The 16144-nt window shown below is 42.5% G+C and overlaps 1 protein-coding gene and 1 non-coding gene across 2 annotated transcripts in view; both read right to left on the reverse strand.

Annotated features, from left to right (window-relative positions):
* The window catches only part of LOC106590614 (neuropilin and tolloid-like protein 1), a 156442-nt gene that overhangs the window by 85462 nt on the left and 54836 nt on the right, over positions 1–16144 (reverse strand). The gene's annotated exons all lie outside the window — the stretch shown is intronic.
* LOC123731564 (U7 small nuclear RNA) lies at positions 7375–7430 on the reverse strand. Its single transcript, XR_006762774.1, has one exon. It is a non-coding gene; the product is annotated as a U7 small nuclear RNA (small nuclear RNA).

Genomic DNA, 16144 nt, shown 5'->3' on the forward strand with positions numbered 1-16144 from the left:
CATTACAACACAAACATTTCCGTGGTCCTATTAGGTATGTCAACTAGGTCTTCCAAGTGTGATGGACAGACATCCAGGGAAGTGGGCAGCATAGAGAACACTAGTGTGATGGACAGACATCCAGGGAAGTGGGCAGCATAGAGAACACTAGTGTGATGGACAGACATCCAGGGAAGTGGGCAGCATAGAGAACACTAGTGTGATGGACAGACATCCAGGGAAGTGGGCAGCATAGAGAACACTAGTGTGATGGACAGACATCCAGGGAAGTGGGCAGCATAGAGAACACTAGTGTGATGGACAGACATCCAGGGAAGTGGGCAGCATAGAGAACACTAGTGTGATGGACAGACATCCAGGGAAGTGGGCAGCATAGAGAACACTAGTGTGATGGACAGACATCCAGGGAAGTGGGCAGCATAGAGAACACTAGTGTGATGGACAGACATCCAGGGAAGTGGGCAGCATAGAGAACACTAGTGTGATGGACAGACATCCAGGGAAGTGGGCAGCATAGAGAACACTAGTGTGATGGACAGACATCCAGGGAAGTGGGCAGCATAGAGAACACTAGTGTGATGGACAGACATCCAGGGAAGTGGGCAGAGTGGAGAACACTAGTGTGATGGACAGACATCCAGGGAAGTGGGCAGCATAGAGAACACTAGTGTGATGGACAGACATCCAGGGAAGTGGGCAGCATAGAGAACACTAGTGTGATGGACAGACATCCAGGGAAGTGGGCAAAGTGGAGAACACTAGTGTGATGGACAGACATCCAGGGAAGTGGGCAGAGTAGAGAACACTAGGCTGTGATGAGGATCAGACATCCAGGGAAGTGGGCAGAGTGGAGAACACTAGTGTGATGGACAGACATCCAGGGAAGTGGGCAGCATAGAGAACACTAGTGTGATGGACAGACATCCAGGGAAGTGGGCAGAGTGGAGAACACTAGTGTGATGGACAGACATCCAGGGAAGTGGGCAGAGTGGAGAACACCAGGCTTTGATGTCACGGATCAGACTGACTGCTACCGAATCCTGACTTTGATAAACACCATTAGCTCTCTCTCTCTCTCTCTCTCTCTCTCTCTCTCTCTTCTCTCTCTCTCTCTCTCTCTCTCTCTCTCTCTAAAGAACAGCCTCTAAGGACAAGGGGAAAACACTGAATTGTTTGCACATCACACTAAACCTGGGCCACAGAAAGGGAGAGGGAATGAAGGGGGCGAGGGAGAAAGGGAATGAAAGGGTGAGAGAGAAATAGGGGAAGAAAAAGAACAATGAAAAATAATAGGAATGTTTGGTGAGGTAGAAAAAGACCGTCTGAGAGAGCGATAGTGAGGCCAGGAGAAACAGGACAGATAAGTAAAACAGAGCCTAACAGAAGGTGAGTGAGAGATATAGTAGGGGTGCTGGGCTGACGTACTGATGCGAAATTTCAACACCAGCCAAGTTTATCCTTTTTACCCTCTAAATCTCGCTCTTTGTCGCCATGAAAATAATAAAAGCAGAACATATTAACATCACTGGCTGTCACTCAATCCAGCTGGTCCTTTGATTGTTATAAGAGATAACTACATCCCCTTTAAAATATGAAACTTTTTCTCAAATGGGCTTTTTGTGTCAGGTTGAGGTGGAGGAAGAAGTGGCAGAACACATTACAGTGGCAGTTTTAAATCAGAGATCAGAAGGGATATTAACAGAGAAATGTGCCGAAAGAGAGGCAACAATAAAGATCTAACTGTCCAACACTCTATTGAAATGCTGTTCTTGATGGGTTAATCATGTCAGACCAATTTGGGCTACGAGCATTTAGAGTGCTGAGCGATGAGAGAGACTGTAAAGTGATTAAAAAAAAAAGTACATATACTTCTCAATGATAACACTGCCGTATGATTATTGCTGCGGTCTGGCTATTTTCCGGAGTGTCAAAATATGAAATGTGCTAAGAGATGAGTTATTTTTCTTCTGGGTTTATCAATGGCAAAAAGAAAGACTACATTCTACATGGTGAATAGGAGCGTGCTCACGCAGGAAATAGAATGCACATGAGAGAAAGCTGGGGTGGCAGGGTAGCCTAGTGGTAAGAGCATTGGACAAGTAACCAAAAGGTTGCAAGATCAAATCCTTGAGCTGACAAGGTAAAAATCTGTCGTTCTGCCCCTAAACAAGGCAGTTAACCCACTGTTCCTAGGCTGTCATTGTAAATAAGGATCTGTTCTTAACTGACTTGCCTAGTTAAATAAACTAATGGGTGTTAACTTGTAGTGTATTTTAGAACTAAATTTAGATATTCACGGAGAAGGGATAAATGTACATCTTACTTGAACTGAAATAATTTCCCACATAAGCCCTAGTCCTGGACTTAAAACACTTTCAATGGGGCTTTTCCATTGAGAATAATTGTTAAACCTGGCCTGCTTAATCTGTTTTTAGGAAACTGTCCCTTAAAGCTGGAAACATTCCTTGTGAAACAGGCCCTTAAAGCTGGAGTCGTTCACGGTGAAACTGGCCCTTAAAGCTGGAGTCGTTCACGGTGAAACTGGCCCTTAAAGCTGGAGTCGTTCACGGTGAAACTGGCCCTTAAAGCTGGAGTCGTTCACGGTGAAACTGGCCCTTAAAGCTGGAGTCGTTCACGGTGAAACTGGCCCTTAAAGCTGGAGTCGTTCACGGTGAAACTGGACCTTAAAGCTGGAGTCGTTCACGGTGAAACTGGCCATTAAAGCTGGAGTCGTTCACGGTGAAACTGGCCCTTAAAGCTGGAGTCGTTCACGGTGAAACTGGCCCTTAAAGCTGGAGTCGTTCACGGTGAAACTGGCCCTTAAAGCTGGAGTCGTTCACGGTGAAACTGGCCCTTAAAGCTGGAGTCGTTCACGGTGAAACTGGACCTTAAAGCTGGAGTCGTTCACGGTGAAACTGGCCCTTAAAGCTGGAGTCGTTCACGGTGAAACTGGCCCTTAAAGCTGGAGTCGTTCACGGTGAAACTGGACCTTAAAGCTGAAATCCTTAATGGGAAAACAGTCATGACAGTTTGTTACTGCAAACAACAAACACAGTTTTTTTCCCTTCGGACATCATTGCACACACGATAGCACAGCAGCATATGTAATGCATTTTGTGCAGCGCTCCTCACCTCAACAAAACAATAACAACAGCGATGGGAGGGACAGCGGCGCTGTTTCCTCTACTGCGGATTCCATCTCGAAAGTCAAAGTCTCTGATCATCATGTTAGATACGTCACAGCCTGTATGCTACCATTCACATATCTCTGTGGTCTCTATATACCGTCCAACAGTGCTAACAGTTCCTGGATCAGCCTCTCAGAGCAGAATCAGAGTAAAAACCAATGCGTTGGACTTTCCTCTTTATCGCCGTCCATCTTTTCTATGATCTATGAATACCCACCCAGCACGAAAACGCTCGCTCGCTCACTCACTCACTCACTCACTCACTCACTCACTCACTCACTCACTCACTCACTCACTCACTCACTCACTCACTCACTCACTCACTCACTCACTCACTCACTCACTCACTCACTCACTCACTCACTCACTCACTCACTCACTCACCTGTCTCTCTCTCTTTCTCTCTGTCTCTCAATTCAATTTCAATGTCAATTAAAGGGGCTTTATTGGCATGGGAAACGTGTTTACATTGCCAAAGCAATTGAAATAGCTCTGTCTCTCTGTCTTTCTCTCTTTCAGGTCACAAATATTGCTGCTGTGATTGCAGACTGTGGTTTTTCACCCACTATATACGGGAGTTTATTAAAATGGGAGTTGCTTTCAAATTCTGTGTAATCTGAGGGAAATATGTGTCTCTAATATGGTCATACATTTGGCAGGAGGTTAGGAAGTGCAGCTCAGTTTCCACCTCATTTTGTGGGCAGTGTGCACATAGCCTGTCTTATCTTGAGAGCCAGGTCTGCCTTTGGCGGCCTTTCTCAATAGCAAGGCTATGCTCATGTACATAGTCAAAGATTTCCTACGTTTTTGGTTCAGTCACGGTTGTCAGGTATTCTGCCACTGTGTACTCTCTGTTTAGGACCAAATAACATTCTTGTTTGCTCAGTTTTTTTGTTAATTCTTTCCAATGTGTCTTTTTGTTTTCTCATGATTTGGTTGGGTCTAATTGTTTTGCTGCCTTGGGGCTCTGTGGGGTTTGTTTGTATTTGTGAACAGACTTTGCCTTTTGTTTTGTTTGTTTGTTTGTCAATTAGGGGGTGCAGGTTGAATACATGGTCTGTCATACAGTAATTTGGTAAATAGCCAATTTGACTTTTGCTCAGTACATTGTTTTCACTGAGGAAATATATGAGTCTGCTGTTAATGATAAAGCATAGGATTTTCCCAAGGTTGCTGTTGACGCATATACCCCAGTAGTTACTGAGGTCCAATTTGTCTCCACTTTTGTGGATTGGGTCGATCAGTCCTTGGTTCTAAATATTGGGGAATATGTTAGAGCTGAGTATGATATTAAAGAGTAAGTATATCCAATTGGAATTTTTGGCCTGCATATTTTATAATTTAATTTACTGTAGGATACCATCAACACCACAGGCCTTTTTGGGTTGGAAGGTTTGTATTTTGTCCTGTAGTTCATTCAATGTAATTGGAGAATCCAATGGGTTCTGCTAGTCTTTAATAGTTGATTCTAAGATTTGTATTTGATCATGTATCAGTTTTTGCTGTTTGTTCTTTGCTATAGAGCCAAAAAGATTGGAAAAGTGGTTTGTCCATACATCTCCGTTTTCGATAGATAACTCTTCGTGTTGTTGTTTAAGAGTTTCCCAATTTTTACAAGAAGTGGTAAGGTTCTATGGATTCTTCAGTTACATTGAGCTGATTTCTGACGTGATGTTCCTTCTTTCTCCGTAGTGTATTTCTGTATTGTTTTAGTGATTCACCATGGTGAAGGCGTGGACTCAGGTTTTCTGGGTCTCTATGTGTTTGGTTGGACAGGTTTCTCAATTTCTTTCTTAGGTTTTTGCATTCTTCATCAAACCATTTGTAATTGTTGTTAATTTTCTTCGGTTGTCTGCTTGAAATGTTTAGATTTGATCGGGAAGCTGAGAGGTCAAATACACTGTTTCGGTTTTCTACTGCCAAGTTTACACCTTCACTATTACAGTGAAACATTTTGTCTAGGAAGTTGTCTTAAAGGGATTGAATTTGTTGTTGCCTAATTGTTTTTCGGTAGATTTCCACACTAGTCTCCTTCCATCTATAGCATTTCTTAATATTATTCAGTTCATTTGGCTTTGATGCCTCATGATTGAGCAAAGCTCTGTTCAAGTAGAGTGTGATGTTGCTGTGATCTGATAGGGGTGTCAGTGGACTGACTGAACACTCTGAGAGACTCTGGGTTTAGGTCAGTCATAAAGTAGTCTACAGTACTACTGCCAAGAGATGAGCTATCGGTGTACCTACCATAGGAGTCCCCTTGAACCCTACCACTGACTATGTACATACCCAGCGTCTGACAGAGCTATGGGTCTACCTACCATAGGAGTCCCCTCGAACCCTACCATTGACTATGTACATACCCAGCATGTAACAGAGCTATGGGTGTACCTACCGTAGGAGTCCACTCGAACCCTACCATTGACTATGTACATACCCAGCGTGTAACAGAGCTATGGGTGTACCTACCGTAGGAGTCCACTCGAAGCCTACCACTGACTATGTACATACCCAGCGTCTGACAGAGCTGCAGTAGTTGTTACCCGTTTTGGTTGGTTATATTGTCGTAGTTGTGTCTAGGGGGGCATATGGGGGAGGGAACGCTGTCACCTCCAGGTAGGTGTTTGTCCCCCCTGTGTGCTGAGGGTGTCAGGTTCTTGTCCAGTTCTGGCATTTAGGTCACAACAGACTAGTACATGTCCATGGGAATGTAAATGATTGATTTACCCCTCCAGGATGGAGAGGCTGTCTTCATTAAAGTATGGGGACTCTAGTGGGGGGTTATAGGTAGCACACATGAGGACATTAATCTCTGTTGAGATCATTTCCTTATTAATTTCTAGCCAGATGTAGAATGTTCCTGTTTTGATTAATTTAATAGAGTGGGTTAGGTCTGCTCTATACCAAATTAGCATAACCCCTGAGTCTCTTCCCTGTTTCACACCTGGTAGTTTAGTGGATGTGACTACCAGCTCTCTGTAACCTAAAGGGCAACCAGTGAGTCCGTCTCTTTTATACCAAATGACAATGTCTGTATTTTGATGAATTCTGGGTTCCTGCTCTTTAGGCCAAAGGCAGATGACCTCAGACCTTGTATATTCCAGGATGAGGTAGTAAAAGCTTTGTGTTCCATAGTGTCTAGTGTTGTTTTTGTGTGGTTTAGGCCCGGACCATCACTGTAGGTGTGAGCAGAGCATGTTGAGCATCTGATACATACCTCTTAGGTCGCAGGATAGGGCTTGGGAGGGTGTAAAAGTGGGGGTGGGGCCTGTTGCTCTGCTAACGGCTGACGACTATGTCCTGCTGTCATCTCTCTCTCTCCCTCCTCTCTCTTTCTCTCTCTCCCTCCTCTCTCTTTCTCTCTCTCCCTCCTCTCTCTTTCTCGCTCACCCTCCCTTCCAACTTCTCTCTATCTATTTCTCTCTAATCAATGTGTGCCTGTGAAGATCAGTTTCCAGGAAATCATAACAAATAGCTGTGTGTGATTAGGAACTCAAGAGAGAGACAATGTTCTCAGCATATAGAAGAAGAACCTTTATATGGTGTCATTGTTCCTCATAGTTCTCTCAGCGCTGCTGTTGGTATAGAGCTGTGAATATTAGTTACAGTAAGGAAGGCTTCAAATCACAACACAATCAGCCTTGTAACAAGACCCAGTGATTTAGAGGAGCAGTGTGTGCATGTGTGTGTGTGTAAAATACTATACTATACTACGGTATGAATACTACAGTATTGACTGTAATATACTGTAATATAATGTAGTATTTACAGTTAACTATAGTATTAATACTGTCGTAAAAGAAAACGGTAGTATATAAGTCATTAATGTAGTGTTTTTGTGGATTGTAGTATACTGTGGTATTTACTGTAGTGTTTTTGCAGACATTACTGTAGTATTTTACTGTAGTGTTTTTGCAGACATTACTGTAGTATTTTACTGTAGTGTTTTTGCAGACATTACTGTAGTATTTTACTGTAGTGTTTTTGCAGACATTACTGTAGTATTTTACTGTAGTGTTTTGCAGACATTACTGTAGTATTTTACTGTAGTGTTTTTGCAGACATTACTGTAGTATTTTACTGTAGTGTTTTTGCAGACATTACTGTAGTATTTTACTGTAGTGTTTTGCAGACATTACTGTAGTATTTTACTGTAGTGTTTTTGTTTTATTATCTTTGACTTAGAAGTGGAGGCTTTCTCCTTCAGGAAACCTACTGGAGAAATATTGAAAGAGCACATAACTTGTAGGTAGGTAGGACTGAGCTCTGAACGGATAGTTCAAAGCTTCTGCTCTTTTCTATAAGCTGTCGAGAACATAATATATGGTCTATACTTGACATGTATGTTTCTCACTTATGGGTGGTCCAAATTTGGATATGGGGAGGGGAATGGGCAGGGTATATGCACATTACATATGGTAGTATTTACTATAGTTAAAAAAAGTGTTGTGTTTTTGCAGACATTGCTATAGTATTTACTACAGTTTATCTGTTCAGATAAAACAGTAGTATTTACTGTAGTATTCTACAACATTCTATAATAAGTACTACACATGATCGAGGGATACTAATACTAGTGTGTTGTATAACATTTTACAGTATACCACAGTTTACTACTGTCACACCCTGATCTGTTCCACCTGTCCTTGTGCTCGTCTCCACCCCCCTCCAGGTGTCACCCATCGTCCCCATTATCCCCTGGGTATTTATACCTGTGTTTTCTGTCTGCCTGTGCCAGTTCATCTTGTTTGCTAAGTCAACCAGCAGTTTTCTCTCAGCTCCTGTTTTTTTCCCAGTCTCTCTTTTTATCCTCCTCCTGATTTTGACCCTTGCCTATCCTGACTCTGAGCCCACCTGCCTGACCACTCTGCCTGCCCCTGACCTCGAGCCTGCCTGCCTCCCTGTACCATTTTGGACTCTGGCACTGGCTATGAACTCTTGCTTGTCCCCGGCCTGCCTTTTGTCTATCCCTTGGATTATAATAAATACCAGAGCTCAAACCATCTGCCTCCGGTGTCTGCATCTGGGTCTCGTCTTGTGTCTGATCTAATAATTCATGGCAGAAGCATGTGTGTTCTAGATGAAGAATCCACTCTGCACTGGACGTAATAGACCCAATCTCACATTCCATTCCTCTCTCTCTCTCTCTCTCTCTCTCTCTCTCTCTCTCTCTCTCTCTCTCTCTCTCTCTCTCTCTCTCTCTCTCTCTCTCTCTCTCAATTCAATTTAAGTAGCTTTACTGGCATGGGAAACATATGTTTACATTGCCAAATCAAGTGGAATAGATAATAAACAAAAGTGAAATACACAATCAGAAAAAAACAGTAAACATTACACTGACAAAAGTAAAAAAAAATATATATAGACAATTTGAATGTTATATTATTGGCGATATACAGTGTTGTAACAATGTGCAAGTAGGTGAAGTATGAAAGGGAAAATAAATAAACGTAAATATAGGTTGTATTTACAATGGTGTTTGTTCTTCACTGGTTCCCCTTTCTTGTGCAACAGGTCCCAAATATTGCTGCTGTGGTGACACACGGTGGTATTTCACCTAAAAGATATGGGAGTTTATCAAAATTGGATTTGTTTTCACATTCTTTTTGGATCGGTGTAATCTGAGGGAAATATTTGTCTCTAATATGGTAATATACACTGCTCAAAAAAATAAAGGGAACACTTAAACAACACAATGTAACTCCAAGTCAATCACACTTCTGTGAAATCAAACTGTCCACTTAGGAAGCAACACTGATTGACAATACATTTCACATGCTGTTGTGCAAATGGAATAGACAACAGGTGGAAATTATAGTCAATTAGCAAGACACCCCCAATAAAGGAGTGGTTCTGCAGGTGGGGACCACAGACCACTTCTCAGTTCCTATGCTTCCTGGCTGATGTTTTGGTCACTTTTGAATGCTGGCGGTGCTTTCACGGAGTCTACAACCCACACAAGTGGCTCAGGTAGTGCAGCTCATCCAGGATGGCACATCAATGCGAGCTGTGGCAAGAAGGTTTGCTGTGTCTGTCAGCGTAGTGTCCAGAGCATGGAGGCGCTACCAGGAGACAGGCCAGTACATCAGGAGACGTGGAGGAGGCCGTAGGAGGGCAACAACCCATCAGCAGGACCGCTACCTCCACCTTTGTGCAAGGAGGAGCAGGAGAAGCACTGCCAGAGCCCTGCAAAATGACCTCCAGCAGGCCACAAATGTGCATGTGTCTGCTCAAACGGTCAGAAACAGACTCCATGAGGGTGGTATGAGGGTCCGACGTCCACAGGTGGGGGTTGTGCTTACAGCCCAACACCGTGCAGGACGTTTGGCATTTGCCAGAGAACACCAAGATTGGCAAATTCGCCACTGGCGCCCTGTGCTCTTCACAGATGAAAGCAGGTTCACGCTGAGCACGTGACAGACGTGACAGAGTCTGGAGACGCCGTGGAGAACGTTCTGCTGCCTGCAACATCCTCCAGCATGACCGGTTTGGTGGTGGGTCAGTCATGGTGTGGGGTGGCATTTCTTTGGGAGGCCGCACAGCCCTCCATGTGCTCGCCAGATGTAGCCTGACTGCCATTAAGTACCGAGATGAGATCCTCAGACCCCTTGTGAGACCATATGCTGGTGCGGTTGGCCCTGGGTTCCTCCTAATGCAAGACAATGCAAGACCGCATGTGGCTGGAGTGTGTCAGCAGTTCCTGCAAGAGGAAGGCATTGATGCTATGGACTTGCCCGCCCGTTCCCCAGACATGAATACAATTGAGCACATCTTGGACATCATGTCTCGCTCCATCCACCAACGCCACGTTGCACCACAGACTGTCCAGGAGTTGGCGGATGCTTTAGTCCAGGTCTGGGAGGAGATCCCTCAGGAGACCATCCGCCACCTCATCAGGAGCATGCCCAGGCGTTGTAGGGAGGTCATAACGGCACGTGGAGGCCACACACACTACTGAGCCTCATTTTGACTTGTTTTGAGGACATTACATCAAAGTTGGATCAGCCTGTAGTGTGGTTTTCCACTTTAATTTTGAGTGTGACTCCAAATCCAGACCTCCATGGGTTGATAAATTGGATTTCCATTGATTATTTTTGTGTGATTTTGTTGTCAGCACATTCAACTATGTAAAGAAAAAAGTATTTAATAAGATTATTTCTTTCATTCAGATCTAGGATGTGTTGTTTAAGTGTTCCCTTTATTTTTTTGAGCAGTATATTTGTCAGGTTAGGAAGTGCAGCTCGGTTTCCACCTCATGTTGTGGGCAGTGTGCACATAGCCTGTCTTATCTTGAGAGCCAGGTCTGCCAATGGCAGCCTCTCTCGATAGCAAGGCCATGTTCAACGAGTCTGTACATAGTCAAAAGCCTGACTTAATGTTGGGTCAGTCATAGTGGTCAGGTATTCTGTCACTGTGTACACTCTGTTTAGGGCCAGATTGCATTTTAGTTTGCTCTGTTTTTTTGTTGATTCTTTCCAATGTTTCAAGGAAATTAACATTTTGTTTTCTCATAAAAAACAAAATGTGTTGCTGTCCTGGGGCTCTGTGGGGTCTGTTTGAGTCCCCGTACCAGCTGGCTGAGGGGATGTTTCTCCAGGTTTACCTCTCTGTACGTGAGGGCTTTGTTATGGAAGGTTTGAGAATCGCTTCTTTTTAGGTATTTGGAGAATTAAATAGCTATTTTTAGGGATTTTAATATTTAGCGGGAATAGTTCTAATTCTGCTCTGCATGTATTATTTGTTGTTTTACGTTGTACACAGAGAATCTTTCTCCCATTTTGTGACTTGTTAGTTGTTGAGTGGACCCCAGACCTCACAAACATAAAGGGAATTGGGTTCTATAACTGATTTAAGTATTTTTAGCCAGAACCTAATTGGTATGTCAAATTTGATGTTCCTTTTGAAGGCATAGAAGTCCCTTCTCAGATCGTTCACAGCTTTGTGGAAGTTACCTGTGGCGCTGATGTTGAGGCCGAGGTATGTATAGTTTTTAGTGTGCTCACCAACCTTGTGCTGTAGGCTTTAGTCCTAATACATTATCACTGCATAATGGCTATGCTTGAGTTGCCCTGCCAACGTTGTTATTCTCAGAACATTTGAACATTATATTTAAAAATGTTAGGTATATGATCACATTGGTAATAGATCATTTGTTGTATTACTTGTGAGGCACGGCTGAGTGAGCATAATAACTAGCTTTATTTTATTGGACTGAATGCCTGCATCTGATAGTCAGTGTGAGGGGAGGGAGGGAGAGCAACAGCGAGGCTCTCCCTCCATCCGTCCCTCCCTCCGCTGAGAAAAGGGGCCACAGTCTTCCAGCTGATGGAAACTCAAGTGACACTGCATTATTTCTGCCTCATGCACCAATTCATGTTGTCATTCCTATGAACAGAGAAAGTGAAATATTCCTCGATATTAAAAAAGACACAAGCTGCTAATACTAACAAGGTAAACTTATCAGAACACTTGGTTTATAAAAGCGTTGAACAACATGTTGACAGAGCTGAATAACAACTTAATCATGAACTCATTAAAACAGCAGCTCTATGCTGTATTCTGTTGAGTCTCTCTTTAGTCACGGTTTTAAAAGATTACAAATCTCACAGTATCTGTGCTGTGCATTCCAGGCTTGTTTTAATAGGAGGAAACTGTGCAGACACGGTGATCTGAGCTATCTGATTGGCCAGCGGTAGGCCTATAGGTGCACTTGAATTGCTCTCTGGATCTGCCGGGTATGTTCTACCTTCAGAGACATGGAATGGTTAAAAACGGGAACACTTTGCCTTCCTGGCACTAGGTCTGTTGAATCAAGTGCACCACCAACTAACTGTGCTTAGCAAATGTAAAAAAAATAGGAATGCAAGGATTTACTTTTGTTGCCTTGTCTACGAATGGTTGGAGATCACGATCGACCGGTTGGTGACCACTGCTCTAGGGCAACAGTGTCTAGGTAGAATACGTATTTATGGTCCTGGCAACTGGACCTTTTTTGGAACACCATTATTTTTTTCTTACTGAGATTAACTATCAGGGTACAAGGTTGACAGAATCTGTGCAGAAGATCTAGGTGCTGCTGTAGGCCCTCCTTGGTTGGGGACAGATCTAGGTGCTGCTGTAGGCCCTCCTTGGTTGGGGACAGATCTAGGTGTTGCTGTAGGCCCTCCTTGGTTGGGGACAGAAGCACCAGATCATCGTTAAACAGAAGACATTTGACTCAGAATCTAGTTGGGGACAGAAGTTGTATCTAAAATGTAATAGGGATTAAAATCAACCAGTTTGTGCTTTTAATAAATCATCATATATCAAATAATAAATGTGTTAACAAATGTGTTTTCCCAAGACATACCCTTTCACTGGCATGAAACCCACATCTGACTGTCACTGTACGCCAAAACACAGATCTTGGCAAGACAAAAAAAATGAGGCATGACTAGCAACATTCAGCAAAACGATGTGCAGCCTTTCTGAAGGGGAAATCTACATGCCAACACCAGAACTGCTTTCAAAGGACCAATTCTGACAAAAAAAACTTAGATTTGCAAGCCATCACTGGATTTTCATATTTCCTGGGGAACTTTGTCAGGCGTTAATGCTTTTCTCAGTGTGTGTCTGTGTGTGTGTGTGTGTGTGTGTGTGTGTGTGTGTGTGTGTGTGTGTGTGTGTGTGTGTGTGTGTGTGTGTGTGTGTGTGTGTGTGTGTGTGTGTGTGTGTGTGTGTGTGTGTGTGTGTGTGTGTGTGTGTGTGTGTGTGAAGCAAACAGGCCCCTTCGCAGCCACATGGTAAGAACTGATAGTTATCTGTTAACAGACGGGAAAGCCAGTCTCAGCACAATGAATATTCAGATAGAAGCCACAGCCTTGGGGAGGTACAGCAGCCTGGAACTGTACTGGCTCATTCGCCGCCTCTCTTGATCCCTCTCTCTCTCCGCTCTCTCTCTCACACACACATTCCCACACACAAATCTCCCTCCTTCGCAATCACAGAAACACATACATACCATGCAATTATTTCTCTCTGTCTGACATCCTCATATACTGGTTTACACAGATTTCTGTCTTTATCGCTCTCTCTCCCTCCCAATCTCCTCTCTTTCCATATTCTGTTCCATTTAAAAGGGGTGTTAAGATTCAATTAGATCTGTGGACCATACTTGTTTAATGGCTAGCTCAGAATATTAGCTTTCCAAAAGTTGCTTATATATTATAGAAATCAGGCCTTTCTGGAGCCCAGATAATGTATTTATAAACCCCATCATTGGATAGTTCGGTAGTTGTTTCCCAAGGTACTCCATATGCCAGTTATAGCTGACCTAAGTTGTACATATGGAAAAAAGGAGTTGCCTGGTAATCTTGGAATATTCTCCAACCATTACTGTCCATGATATCGGCAAGGATGCAGTTTCCACATTTGGTCCATTGGGGGATGCAAAAGGCCACCCTCCAGATCTCAAGGCATTATTGTGAAATATTGGGAGTATGGGCAATCTATTTTGATCCCCAGTTACATTGTCTTTTTAATTTTGCACCAAATAGAAATTGTTTAAGGGATATATCAGTGAAGACCACCTCTTCCAAGGCAATAGGAGACACCATATCTATCTATATATTTCGCCAGGGAGAAGAAGAATCATGTCTAAACCAATTTAGGATGGGGCGAAATGCTAGTGCCTGGAAATGCAATTTAAAGTTGGGTACAGATAGTTCTCCTCCGTCCTTCCCTCTTTGTACATTTTATCAGGGATCATTTACCTTGCCATATTGCCAGAAGGGGAGGGGGAGCCATGGGAAGCATTGAACAGCAGAAATCACCCGTGGCAATATATTCATTTTGATAATAGATATTCTGCCGGTTAAAGCAACTGGGATATTATTCCATCTACTGAGGCTAGACTGAATTGATTTAAGCATTCTGTTAAAGTTTCTGGCAATGGTTTTATCTAAAGAAGGAAATATATCTACTCCCAAATATTTCAAATGGAAAACAGTTGTGATTCCATAAGTAGAGACGGAGTCCCCCATTGGGGCCCTGAGAGGCAGTAGGGCTGATTTGTTTAGATTAATGAATTTTATAACTCGAGATGAAGCTGAATGTATCTATGATCTTCAATGCGTTTCGGAGCAATTGAGATACTGTCTAGATATCGTAAAATATAATCCGTGTATAATGAGATGAAGTGATGAATAGATTTTGGGGAAATGTGTTCTTTTCTTTCGATTGACGAACTGCCTGGGCCAGGGGTTCCATGGATAATAAGAATATCAAAGACACATTTGGATCGCCTTGTCTGCTGCTTCTAGTGATTCTGAACGGAGCAGAGCAGATATTGCCTGTTATAACTATGGCTGAGGGATGGCATATAGCATTTCAATCATATGAATGAAATTGGAGCCAATTCCCATATGTTCCAAGACAGACCAGAGATATGACCATTCTAGTCTATCAAAATACTTGTCTGCATCGAGAGATAATACAGCCCAAGGAACTGTAGTTTCTGATGAAGCATTTAAGATACGTAATAGTCGACAGAGGTTATCCGAGGATCTTATCCATGTGGAACAATTTGGGTAAATAAGTCTTGAGATGGGGCGACAGCATTTTTGAAAACAGAGTTCAATATTAAAGATAGTGGGCGATCGTGAGAACACTGGGTGGCATCCTTACCTTTTTATAACCAGGAAGGGCTCATTGAGATTTAAAATCTATTTTTCAAGAGCGTCCTGGCCAAGATAGGCAGCACCAAGTCAAAACAAAAATTACAGACGAAGAAAATGAAAAACTACAAGTAATCTAGTAAAAACCATAGAATTCACAAGAGTATAACAAAATCAAAAACAGCAAATTAAAAACATTGACAGGTCAGGGAATCAGTCTCAAGATCATTCATCAGTGATTTAAAAATACCAATCGGGACAAGTTCTTCCAGTTTAAATGTATTTTGTAAGGCGTTCCAAGACCCTGGCACAGAGTACGTAAAAGCCCTTTTAACAAATTCAGTTCGGACATTTGGAACAGTTAGCCGGATAAAGTCCAGCGAACGAAGAGAGTACCCACCACATTTCTGAAAAATAAAAATGACCAAATAAAAAGGTAGTAAACCCAAAATGGCTTTGTAAATAAAAGTATACCAGTGACCGATGCCTACGAGTGACTAGAGAAGGCCAGCCAACCCTGGTATACAAAGTGTAGTGGTGCGTAAGGGTTTTGCAGTTTAAAATAAATCTCAAAGCGCCATGGTAAAGGGTGTCAACTGATCTCAAACACTGAGCGGAAGCATTCATATATGAAATATCCCCATTGTCTAGTAAAGGCATAAATGTAGCTGATACTAATAAAGAACTGTACAACTTTGATTGTAAATCCACACCAAGCCGGACTAAGTCCTTTCTAAAATAATTAAGAACTTCTCTTCTCTAAACAGAGGAAGCCACCTCGCTGGGAGCTCAAATCTCTCTCAATGAACTCAAAAGGGCATTGGATAACATGAATAAAGGTAAATCACCTGGATTGGATGGTATCCCTCCTGAGTTCTATTTAACATTTTTGAATCAATTAGGTCCACTATTGCTTGAAATTATTAATAAAGCTCTTCACAAAGGTTCATTTGGGAGAGATGTGAATACAGTACTAATTTAACTTTTGTTATAAAAAGGTTAAATAATAATAGAAGCGGGAAAATGTTTGATTTAATAATTTGGGTTCTGATAGTAATTCCCCATTTTCAAATTCAATAGTTGTTATATTAGCTAATTGATCATTACTTTGTCGCTCGCTGGCCAGTAAACGACTGGGACGATTACCATGGAAGTAAAGGTTGAGTCTAACTCGATGGATGGTAAATTCTGCTCTATTATCTTATCAATAAATGATGCTGTCTTCCCTTTGTAAAACGTAACAGCTACCTGGTCTGACAACAGTATTTGTTGAGTACGCTGTAACGCAGTTAACAACATTTCCAA

Source organism: Salmo salar, chromosome ssa29, assembly GCF_905237065.1.
Source record: "Salmo salar chromosome ssa29, Ssal_v3.1, whole genome shotgun sequence".
NCBI lineage: Eukaryota > Metazoa > Chordata > Actinopteri > Salmoniformes > Salmonidae > Salmo > Salmo salar.